The following is a 12,816-nucleotide window of genomic DNA, read 5'->3' as shown; positions in this document are numbered from 1 at the left end:
GACCAAGACAAGAAGTCACTTGGATGTCTATCCACTCGTTAGTGACTTGCTTGATGTTGCAGTAGTGTGACTGGTCCTTTGACCTGCGGTGCTTCGGCTACTCACAGTGAGGTTATTGTAGTTTGACTGCACACATACATGGTCTCTAGCCATATGGGTCCATGCAGTGTAGATTGGCTGCAATAAGTTCATTGTAGGAGTAGGGTATGCACCTATAAGGAATCTATCGACCTTGATAGATAAGGAGAGATCCTATGTGATTTATAAGACTGAGTTCGTAAGACCTCGGCCGGGGCAGTATGCACAGTGGAGAAAGAGTTTTCCACTCTCGAACTTAAGTCGAATAAATCTTCACATATGACAGACGATGGGGTTTGACGAGTTGTCCATGACCTCCGTCCTGTAGGGATCCATGATAGTAGGACTGTATCACATGATAACTGCACCTAGAGGTTCATCATTCTATTCTACTGGGTAGCCACTACATGCTGCTAGGTGTCACTGGTGGATGGTGGGACTCATAGGGATTATCTCGATGATCGATAAACCCTAATGAGTAGAGTTGGAATCGTTCCAATCCATTAAAAGGAGTTTTCAATGATATTATGATAGAGATCATAATATATCTCACTACCAGTCAGAATAGAACCTATGGGGTCACACACACTAGAAGTATTGACCGATCCGATGGTTGAATCGTGATTAGGAATCACAAGTAATCAATTCGATTGATATTCGGTTGAAGAAGGAACAAAGGGAATTAATTAATTGGACTTAAAACAAGAGTCCTACTTTGAGTAGGATTCCTAGAGTCCTAATTGGATTAGGACTGGGAATCCTAATTGGAGTAGGACTGGGATTCTTACTTAGAATAGGATTCCTACAATCCTAATGAGATTAGGAGTTTTGAATGAAAATTGGATTCCTACTTGGAATAGGATTCCTAGAAGACCTAATTGGATTAGGGACTTCGGATTCAAATAGAGTCCTGAATTGGATTAGGACTAAAGTCAAATATGTCCTTAATTTGGATTAGGATTCCTTAAGTCCTAATTAATTATTAATCCAATGAATCAACATGACACCTAATTGGATTAGGATTGAAGAGTTAAATTGAGTCATGGTTCATTCAAGTTCTAATTGGATTAGGACTAGCATAGCATAGAACCCGATTGATTCATGATTTGGTTAATCCTAATTAGATTAGGGACTAAACCATAAAAAGGGCACCTAATCCTCTTTGGAAGAGGATTAGGTTAACCAAGTAAGAAGGGCATCAGCCCCTCTTCACTTAGTTGGTGCGACATGAAGAGAGAAGGGGCCTGCGCCCCCTCTTGGAAAGTAGTCAAGGGCTCCTAACTTGTAGGAGCCCTTCATCCTTATAAAAGAAGGACTAGGGCCGGCGCCCTAGAAGCACCTTTCCTCCTCTTCAAGCCGTGGGCCACCCCCTCTCCATCTCCTCTTGTTTCAGCCGCAAGCAAAAGGAAAAGCCAAGAGGTGTCTTGGCGGCATCCTCTTCCTCCCTTCCTTCATCCAACGCAAGGAAGAAAAGAAGGCTGCGTGGGGATTCTTCTTCTTCCTCTTCTTCATCCTTCTTCTTCCTCCTCTCAAGCACAATCAAGGGTTGATTGAAAGAGAGGAGATCAGCCATCAAAAGAAGTCTTTGCAAGGGAGCTAGCACCCCGGGAAGACAAGAAAGCTTTGATCGGTCCTCTGCTTCGTGTGGATATCCGTAGAGGCCGGGCACTTGAACGGCTTCAAGCGAACCTTCATCCAAAACCACGATCATCAGTTTGCGGTGATCATCTACCCGCACAAGGTGAAGATTTGATCTTCCTAAAGGTTTTAAAAGTATTAATCCTTATCTAACTACGAACGGTTTAGAAACAGCGTTCATGCGATGAACGTCGATCCCGCTTATGCCGATTTCGCTGCAATCTGATTTTTGTTTTGAAATATCAGCGGCATAGGCGGGTTCCCAACAGTGGTATCAGAGCCTAGGCTTCGTAGTTTAAGGTATGAATTAATTATAAGTAGGCTTATTAGATCTGAAAATTGAATGATCATGCATGCTGAAAATTTTCTGCATGCAGAATTTTTCTAGGGTGCTGATTTTTACATGCTGATTTTTATATGATAAAAGGATGATTCTAATAGCATTGTTAATGTGATTACAAAGTTTAGAATCATGATTAGCATGATCAGCAACCTATGTCATGAGACATTCAATTAATTATCAGATCTGAAAATTATAATTGTTGCATATGGTGATGATCATAGGATTCAAACCCTTTTGGTATCAAATGTAATGACCTGCGATGTGATCTGCGATGTCATGTAATTTTTCAGATGCTTGCATGCATCTTATTTGATGTTTTGAGAGGCCTGCGTGCCTCCTAAAAGGGAGATGTAATTTATTTTTATTTTTATTTTATATCTGGTTGTATTTCTGTGATGTGATGTACGTCAACGATCAAGTCGAAGATGATGCATGAGATGAACAGGGCTCCAAGCGGCTGATGGCGATTGGATCAAGAGTTGGTCAAGGATCGAGTCAAGGAGGCTTGGAACCAATTCAAGAGTTGAAGATCAGTTGATCGATTGACGTGCATGTGCTTGTAATACGACCTAACTAGAATCCATGATCATTACCTATTTAAAGTTTAGCTTTAATTATTGCTGCGATTATAAATGCCTGCAATGCGCCGTTTGCATGTGATGTGAATGTGAGTCGGGTAGATAGGTTTACATATGATGTAGCAAACCCAATTGAGACCTAAATCAAAACCTCCTCAATCAAGTCGAGAGTGAACCGACATGAGCAAGTCATATTAGATTAATTGATCTAATTGGTGTCTAGGAAAGCATGAAAGGTGGTTACTTAATTAGGACCTTACTCTCTGAGTAAGGGGAGCCTCCCACCTGCTTACCTGGCCAATTGTTCGATTACCTTTTATGAAGAGCTCAAGTTGCAAACACTAAGACCTGATTAACTAATATTAAGTCAATAGGTCTTCCACTGTAGTAGAGCTGCTAAGGTCTTTCTGATGTTGATTTGTCTCGGCTGGACACAGTGGGCAAGTTGCATCGGGGGGCTGGACCTCTCTATAGACATGAGATGTTGTGGGCTAAAGGTGGGGTTGGGCACCAATAACTGTTAGGTGAGGACCGAATGACGACTTTATTCCTACGGTTATACAGTGGGTCTGACTTAACTAAGAAATGGGACCAATAACTGTTAGGTGAGGTCTTCATGGCTTAGAGACCGAGTTGCACTGCAACATGCTTGAGTAGCATTGTACAAGAGTTGTACACTCATCCATCTATGTGTCACCAATAACTGTTAGGTGAGGTGCCATGTAGATCGGTGGACCGCAGTACCCACTAGAAACCCTAGTCGTGTAGGATTTCCGTTTTCCTACCAGGGGAGTGTGAGGAATTCGAAAAAATAGTGGGAGTTACATTTGTTTTAAAAGACCTTAGAACAAATTAGGATCAAGTACAAAAGTCTAACTAGAATCTTTACTCTCTGCAGATCATAATGTCAGCCTCAAACCCTTTGACCCGTATTCTTGAGACCAACCGATTGACCGGAACCAATTATAAGGACTGGCTTAGAAATCTCAAAATTGTTTTGAGCTGTGAGAAAATAGGCTACATACTCGATTCAGATATCCCCACACTACCAGCACGTCCTACTGATGTTCAGCGACAGATGCATCAAAAATGGCTGGATGATGACATTAGAGTCAAGTGCTATATGATGGCATCCATGTCTAATGAACTCCAATGCCAGCATGAGAATCTCAAGACTGCTAGGGACATACTAGCACATCTGCAAGAGTTGTATGGTGAGCAGAGTCGCACAGCTCGTTTTGAAGTGTCCAAGAGGCTCTTCAAGACAAAGATGCGCGAAGGGCAGTTCGTCCATGATCACGGTCTGACTATGATCAAGGACCTTGAGGAGCTTGAGAAGCTTGGAATGAACATGCACAAGGAATTGCAAGTGGATTTTATCCTACAATCACTTCCTGATTCATTTGGTCAGTTTATAGTAAACTACCACATGAATAAGATTGAATGCACTAAGACTGAACTAATCAACATGTTGGTAACTGCTGAGGGAGCCTTGAAAGGTTCAAAGGGCAATGTCCTTACTGCTGAGTTGACTTCTGGTTCCAAGAGAAAGTCTACTTGGAAGAAAAAGAAGCCTGCGAAGAAGCAAAAGAAAGACAAGAAGACAAAGAAGGAAGTTCAAAAGAAAAAGGCCAATGACAAAGGAAAATGTTTCCACTGCAATGTCGACGGCCACTGGAAGAGGAACTGTCCTTCATACCTCGAGAGCCTGAAGAACATGAAAGGTGACAAACCTTCAGAAGGTATAGATTTGCTCATAATTGAAACTAATCTAACGGTTTCTTCTACTTCTAGTTGGGTTATAGATTCTGGTTCTAGTGCTCATCTGTGCACTACCATGCAGGGTCTAAAGAAAAGTAGAAGGCTGGCGGAAGGTGCGGTAACCCTTCGGGTTGGCAACGGGGCAAAAGTTGCTGCTGTGGCTGTCGGTACCTACCATCTGCAACTACCGTCTGATTTTAGTTTATTACTTAGAGACTGCTATTATGTACCTGCTGCTAGCAGAAATTTGATTTCTGTTTCATGTCTAGCACAGGAAGGTCATGTTTTTATATTTGACAAAGACTGCTGTTCTATTTATTTAAGAAATAAAATAGTCGCACGTGGTTTTATGATTGACAGTCTCTATCATTTGCATATGGATGTATCTATAAATATGTCTGAGCAAGTAGTGAATGCCAAAGGATCCAAAAGATCCAGGGATGAGATAAACCAAAAATATTTGTGGCACCTCAGGCTTGGCCATATTGGAGAGGACAGAATGAACAAAATGGATAAAGATGGGCTTCTCGGCTCATTGACTTCCGAGTCATATCCAGTTTGCGAATCTTATCTTCAAGGAAAAATGGCCAAATTACCCTTTGTAGGACATGGGGAGAGGACCACTGAAATACTTACCCTAGTACATACAGATGTATGTGGCCCATTCGATGTGCTAGCCAGGAGACGTTATTCGTACTTCATTACCTTTACCGATGATTATTCACGGTATGGGTATGTGTATCTTATGAGACACAAATCTGAATCTTTTGAAAAGTTCAAAGAGTTCAAAAATGAAGTAGAAAAACAAACTGGAAAATCCCTTAAGACTCTTCGATCAGATCGAGGAGGAGAATACCTTAGTGCAGAATTCCGGGACTATCTCAAGGACAATGGCATAGTCTCACAATGGACTCCTCCGGGTACGCCTCAACTCAACGGAGTGTCAGAGAGGAGGAATCGGACCCTATTGGATATGGTCAGGTCCATGATGAGCTTCACTAATTTACCTATGTTCCTTTGGGGAGATGCCTTACTCACAACGATTTATTGAATAGAGTTCCCTCTAAATCAGTTCCTACCACACCGTATGAGATATGGCATGGTAAGAAACCAAGTCTTGGTCATCTCAAGATTTGGAGATGTCCGGCCCACGTCAAGAGACTACAGGCAGATAAGTTAGAGGCTAGGACCATAAGTGCTCGTTTTATAGGATATCCTAAAGAGTCATTAGGATACAATTTTTACATCTCAGAGGATCACAATGTGTTTGTGAGCCGTCATGCCATCTTCTTGGAAAATCAGTTTATCCTTGATAGAGGCAGTGGGAGGAAAATTGAACTTGAAGAGAAAGTCTCAGAAAAGCAACGAGTCATGGATCCTATTGAACCCATTCATACAGAGCCAGTACACGATGTCCCTCGACCACCTCGTAGATCTAGTAGGGTCTCCCATCCTCCCGATAGATACTTAGGTATACTAGAAGAGGATACCGAGAAAATGTTCCTAGTGGGAGATAGGGATCATACACAAGATCCCAAAACCTACGATGAGGTGATATCTGATATCGATTCCGAGAAATGGCTGGAAGCCATGAAGTCAGAGTTAGACTCCATGCATTCCAACCAAGTCTGGACCTTAGTAGATCCACCAGAAGGTATTGTACCTATTGGATGTAAATGGATCTACAAAAGGAAAATAGGTTCGGATGGAAAGGTAGAGACCTTTAAGGCAAGGCTGGTGGCGAAAGGGTATAGTCAACGCGAAGGCATTGACTATCAGGAGACCTTTTCACCTGTAGCCATGCTGAAATCCATCCGAACACTGCTTGCCATTGCAGCATTTCATGATTATGAAATCTGGCAGATGGATGTGAAAACTGCTTTCCTGAATGGATATCTTGATGAACATATCTATATGGAACAGCCTCTGGGTTTCACTTCCAGTGATGGAGATCACAAGGTCTGCAAGCTGCAAAGGTCCATCTATGGACTAAAGCAAGCATCTCGGAGTTGGAACACTCGTTTTGATGACGCAATCAAAACGTTTGATTTCATCAAAAATGAAGAGGAACCGTATGTTTACAAAAGGGTTAGTGGGAGCGTTGTCGTATTTCTCGTACTGTACGTGGACGACATCCTCCTGATAGGGAATGATATTCCCATGCTAACCTCGGTCAAGGTCTGGTTGTCAAAAGAGTTCTCCATGAAAGACCTTGGGGAAGCATCCTATATTTTGGGAATAAAGGTCTATAGAGATAGATCTAAAAGGATACTTGGCCTATCACAGAAAATGTATATAGAGGAAGTGTTGAAAAGGTTCAGCATGGAAAATTCCAAAAGGGGTCTCTTACCCCTTAGGCATGGAATTCATCTCTCCAAGAAGATGTGCCCCAACACATCTGAAGAGATTCAACGCATGAGCAAGATCCCTTATGCATCGGCAATAGGGAGCCTCATGTATGCCATGCTATGTACACGACCTGATATAGCTCTTGCTGTGAGTGTCACAAGCAGATATCAGTCGAATCCAGGTGAGGAACACTGGACAGCTGTGAAGAATATTCTTAAGTACTTGAGAAGAACTAAAGATTTATTCTTAGTCTTTGGAGGATCATCAGAGTTGAAAGTAGAAGGATACACAGATTCAGACTTCATGACTGATGTCGATGATAGGAAGTCAACATCTGGATATGTGTTCTTGTGCAATGGTGGTACGGTAAATTGGAAGAGTTCCAAACAACCGATCATTGCTGATTCTACTATAGAAGCTGAATACATCGCCGCCTCTGAAGCTGCTAAGGAAGGCTTCTGGTTCAAGAAATTCATTGCGGAATTGGATGTAATGTCATCAGATGCCATAACACTCTACTGCGATAATAATGGCGCCATAGCCCTTGCTAAGGAGCCAAGGTCTCATCAGAAGTCCAAGCATATAGAGCGGCGCTTCCATCTCATACGCGACTATGTTGAGAAGAAATATGTAGATGTGCAGAGAGTAGACTCCGCGGATAACGTGGCAGACCCGTTCACTAAGCAGCTAAGTCAGCAAAAGACTGAAGCCCACCTTAAGAAGATGGGGCTTAGATATATGATTGATTGGCTTTAGTGCAAGTGGGAGATTGTTAGATGTATGCCCTAGAAGCCAATCTGGCTGACACATTGTTATTTCTAGGGACATAATTTTGTACTTGACTATTTATTATTGAATAAATATAAGGCATCTTTTCATTCATATTATTTATGTGTCTATGAATCGTCCAAGAAATTAATAAGATGATGATACATATTCTCAAGAGTTGAGAATTTGAGCCATGTATCATTGGTGATTAATTTCTAAATGCTCCTGATCAATGGATCATCACGAGGACGGTGATCGATCCGATTAGTGCACAGATCACTTTCCTTCTGGATGGACGAGACTTGAGTCCACAGTGTAGGGACACTAAAGTGATAGTGCAGGTGCTTGTTAGAGAACAAGGGTACTGAGCGTGACCAAGACAAGAAGTCACTTGGATGTCTATCCACTCGTCAGTGACTTGCTTGATGTTGCAGTAGTGTGACTGGTCCTTTGACCTGCGGTGCTTCGGCTACTCACAGTGAGGTTATTGTAGTTTGACTGCACACATACATGGTCTCTAGCCATATGGGTCCATGCAGTGTAGATTGGCTGCAATAAGTTCACTGTAGGAGTAGGGTATGCACCTATAAGGAATCTATCGACCTTGATAGATAAGGAGAGATCCTATGTGATTTATAAGACTGAGTTCGTAAGACCTCGGCCGGGGCAGTATGCACAGTGGAGAAAGAGTTTTCCACTCTCGAACTTAAGTCGAATAAATCTTCACATATGACAGACGATGGGGTTTGACGAGTTGTTCATGACCTCCGTCCTGTAGGGATCCATGATAGTAGGACTGTATCACATGATAACTGCACCTAGAGGTTCATCATTCTATTCTACTGGGTAGCCACTACATGCTGCTAGGTGTCACTGGTGGATGGTGGGACTCACAGGGATTATCTCGATGATCGATATACCCTAATGAGTAGAGTTGGAATCGTTCCAATCCATTAAAAGGAGTTTTCAATGATATTATGATAGAGATCATAATATATCTCACTACCAGTCAGAATAGAACCTATGGGGTCACACACACTAGAAGTATTGACCGATCCGATGGTTGAATCGTGATTAGGAATCACAAGTAATCAATTCGATTGATATTCGGTTGAAGAAGGAACAAAGGGAATTAATTAATTGGACTTAAAACAAGAGTCCTACTTCGAGTAGGATTCCTAGAGTCCTAATTGGATTAGGACTGGGAATCCTAATTGGAGTAGGACTGGGATTCTTACTTAGAATAGGATTCCTACAATCCTAATGAGATTAGGAGTTTTGAATTAAAATTGGATTCCTACTTGGAATAGGATTCCTAGAAGACCTAATTGGATTAGGACTTCGGATTCAAATAGAGTCCTAATTGGATTAGGACTAAAGTCAAATATGTCCTAATTTGGATTAGGATTCCTTAAGTCCTAATTAATTATTAATCTAATGAATCAACATGACTCCTAATTGGATTAGGATTGAAGAGTTCAATTGAGTCATGGTTCATTCAAGTTCTAATTGGATTAGGACTAGCATAGCATAGAACCCGATTGATTCATGATTTGGTTAATCCTAATTAGATTAGGACTAAACCATAAAAAGGGCACCTAATCCTCTTTGGAAGAGGATTAGGTTAACCAAGTAAGAAGGGCATCAGCCCCTCTTCACTTAGTTGGTGCGACATGAAGAGAGAAGGGGCCTGCGCCCCCTCTTGGAAAGTAGTCAAGGGCTCCTAACTTGTAGGAGCCCTTCATCCTTATAAAAGAAGGACTAGGGCCGGCGCCCTAGAAGCACCTTTCCTCCTCTTCAAGCCGTGGCCACCCCCTCTCCATCTCCTCTTGTTTCAGCCGCAAGCAAAAGGAAAAGCCAAGAGGTGTCTTGGCGGCATCCTCTTCCTCCCTTCCTTCATCCAACGCAAGGAAGAAAAGAAGGCTGCGTGGGGATTCTTCTTCTTCCTCTTCTTCATCCTTCTTCTTCCTCCTCTCAAGCACAATCAAGGGTTGATTGAAAGAGAGGAGATCAGCCATCAAAAGAAGTCTTTGCAAGGGAGCTAGCACCCCGGGAAGACAAGAAAGCTTTGATCGGTCCTCTGCTTCGTGTGGATATCCGTAGAGGCCGGGCACTTGAACGGCTTCAAGCGAACCTTCATCCAAAACCACGATCATCAGTTTGCGGTGATCATCTACCCGCTCAAGGTGAAGATTTGATCTCCCTAAAGGTTTTAAAAGTATTAATCCTTATCTAACTACGAACGGTCTAGAAACAGCGTTCATGCGATGAACGTCGATCCCGCTTATGCCGATTTCGCTGCAATCTGATTTTTGTTTTGAAATATCAGCGGCATAGGCGGTTTCCCAACACTTTCAATGGGTTGAAACAATTCCAACTCAACTCACCAGGGATCATCGACCATCAAGATGATCCCTATGAGTCTCACCATCCACCAGTGATACCTAGCAGTATATAGTGGCTACCCAATAGAATAGAATGATGAACGTCTAGGTGCAGTTATCGTATGATACAGTCCTTCTATCGTGGATCCCTACAGATCGGAGTTCATGGATAACTCATCAAACCCCATCGTCTGTCATATGTCTAGATTTATTCGACTTGAGTTCGATAGTGGAAAACTCTTTCTCCACTGTATATACTGCTCTGGCTAAGGTCTTAGAACTCAGTCTTATAAATTACATAGGATCGCTCCTTATCTATCAAGATCGATAGATTCCATGTAGGTGCATATCTTACTCCTACAGTGAACCTACTGCAGCCAATCTACACTACAAGGACTCATTGTGAGTAGCCGAATCACCGCAGGTCAAAGGACTAGTCACACTACTGCAACATCAAGCAAGTCACTAACAAGTGGATAGACATCCAAGTGACTTCTTGTCTTGGTCACGCTCAGCACCCTTGTTCTCTAACAAGCACCTGCACTATCACTTCAGTGTCTCTACACTATGGACTCGAGTCTTATCCATCCTTAAGGAAAGCGATCTGTATACTAATCGAATCGATCACCGTCCTTGTGATGATCCATTGATCAGGAGCATTTAGAAATTAATCAGCAATGATACATGGCTCAAATTCTCAACTCTTGAGAATATGTATCATTATTTTATTAATTTCTTGGACGATTCATAGACACATAAATAATATGAATGAAAAGATGCCCATTTATTATTCAATAATAATAATATCAAGTACAAATTTATGTTCCAAAATTAACAATGTGTTCGCTAGATTGGCTTCTAGGGCATACATCTAACAATCTTCCATTTGCACTAAAGCCAATCAGACATATATCTAAGTCTCATCTTCTCAAGGTGGGCTTCAGTCTTCTGCTGATTAAACTGCTTAGTGAGCGGATCCGCCACGTTATCCGCAGAGTCTACTCTCTGCACCTCGACATATTTCTTCTCAAGGTAGTCACGTATGAGGTAAAAGCGCCGCTCTATGTGCTTGGACTTCTGATGAGACCTTGACTCCTTAGCAAGAGCTATGGCGCCATTATTATCACAGTAGAGTGTGATGGCATCTGATGGCATTACATCTAGCTCTGCAATGAATTTTTTGAACCAGAAGGCTTCCTTTGCAGCTTCAGAGGCGGCGATATACTCAGCTTCCATGGTAGAATCAACAATGATCGGTTGTTTGGAACTCTTTCAATTTACCGTGCCACCATTGCACAAGAACACATATCCAGATGTAGACTTTCTATCATCAATATCAGTCATAAAATCTGAATCTGTGTATCCTTCTACCTTTAACTCTGATGATCCTCTAAAAACCAAGAACAAATCTTTAGTTCTTCTCAAGTACTTAAGAATATTCTTCACAGCTGTCCAGTGCTCTTCACCTGGATTTGACTGATATCTGCTAGTGACACTCACAGCAAAGGCTATATCAGGTCGTGTACACAGCATGGCATACATGAGACTCCTTATTGCCGAAGCATAAGGGATCTTGCTCATGCGTTGAATCTCTTCTGATGTGTTGGGGCACATCTTCTTGGAGCGATGAATCCCATGCCTAAGGGATAATAGACCCCTCTTGGAGTTTTCCATACTGAACCTCTTCAGTACCTCCTCTATGTACATCTTCTGTGATAGGCTAAGCATCCTCTTAGATCTATCTCTATAGACCTTAATCCCCAAAATATAGGATGCTTCTCCATGGTCTTTCATGGAGAACTCTTTTGATAACCAGACCTTGATCGAGGTTAGCATAGGAATATCATTCCCTATCAGAAAGATGTCATCCACGTATAGTACAAGGAACACGACAGCACTCCCACTAACCTTCTTGTAAACACACGGTTCCTCTTCATTTTTGATGAAATCAAATGATTTGATCGCATCATTGAAACGAGTGTTCCAACTCCGAGATGCTTGCTTCAGTCCATAGATGGACCTTTGCAGCTTGCAGACCTTGTGATCTCCATAACTGAAAGTGAAACCCAAAGGCTACTCCATATAGATATCTTCATCAAGATATCCATTCAGGAAAGCAGTTTTCACATCCATCTGCCATATTTCATAATCATGAAATGCTGCAATGGCAAGCAATGTTCGAATGGATTTCAGCATGGCTACTGGTGAAAAGGTCTCCTGATAGTCAATGCAATTACGCTGACTATACCCTTTCGCCACTAGCCTTGCCTTATAGGTCTTTACCTTTCCATCCGAACCTATCTTTCTTTCGTAGATCCATTTGCATTCAATAGGTACTATACCTTCTGGTGGATCCACTAAGGTCCAGACTTGGTCGGAATACATGGAGTCTATCTCTGACTTCATGGCCTCCAGCCATTTCTCGGAATCGATATCAGATATCGCCTCGTTGTAGGTATTGGGATCCTGTACATGTTTCCTATCTCCCATGAGAAACATTTTCTCGGTATCCTCTACTAGTATACCTAAATATCTATCAGGAGGATGGGAGACCCTACTTGATCTACGAGGTGAAGGAGGTACTACATGTACTGGCTTTATGTGAATAGGTTCTATAGGATCAATTACTCGTTGCTTTTCAGAGACTTTCTCTTCAAGCTCAATTTTCCTCCCACTGCCTCTATCAAGGATAAACTGTTTTCCAAGAAGATGGCATGTCGGCTCACAAACACATTGTGATCTTTTGAGACGTAAAAATTGTATCTTAATGACTCTTTAGGATATCCTATGAAACGAGCATTTATGGTCCTAGGCTCTAACTTGTCCGCCTGTTGTCGCTTGACATGGGCCGGACATCCCCAAATCTTGAGATGACCAAGACTCGGCTTCTTACCATGCCATATCTCATACGATATGG

Source organism: Phoenix dactylifera, unplaced genomic scaffold (assembly GCF_009389715.1).
Source record: "Phoenix dactylifera cultivar Barhee BC4 unplaced genomic scaffold, palm_55x_up_171113_PBpolish2nd_filt_p 000570F, whole genome shotgun sequence".
NCBI lineage: Eukaryota > Viridiplantae > Streptophyta > Magnoliopsida > Arecales > Arecaceae > Phoenix > Phoenix dactylifera.
Note: the sequence above shows the minus strand (reverse complement) of the source record.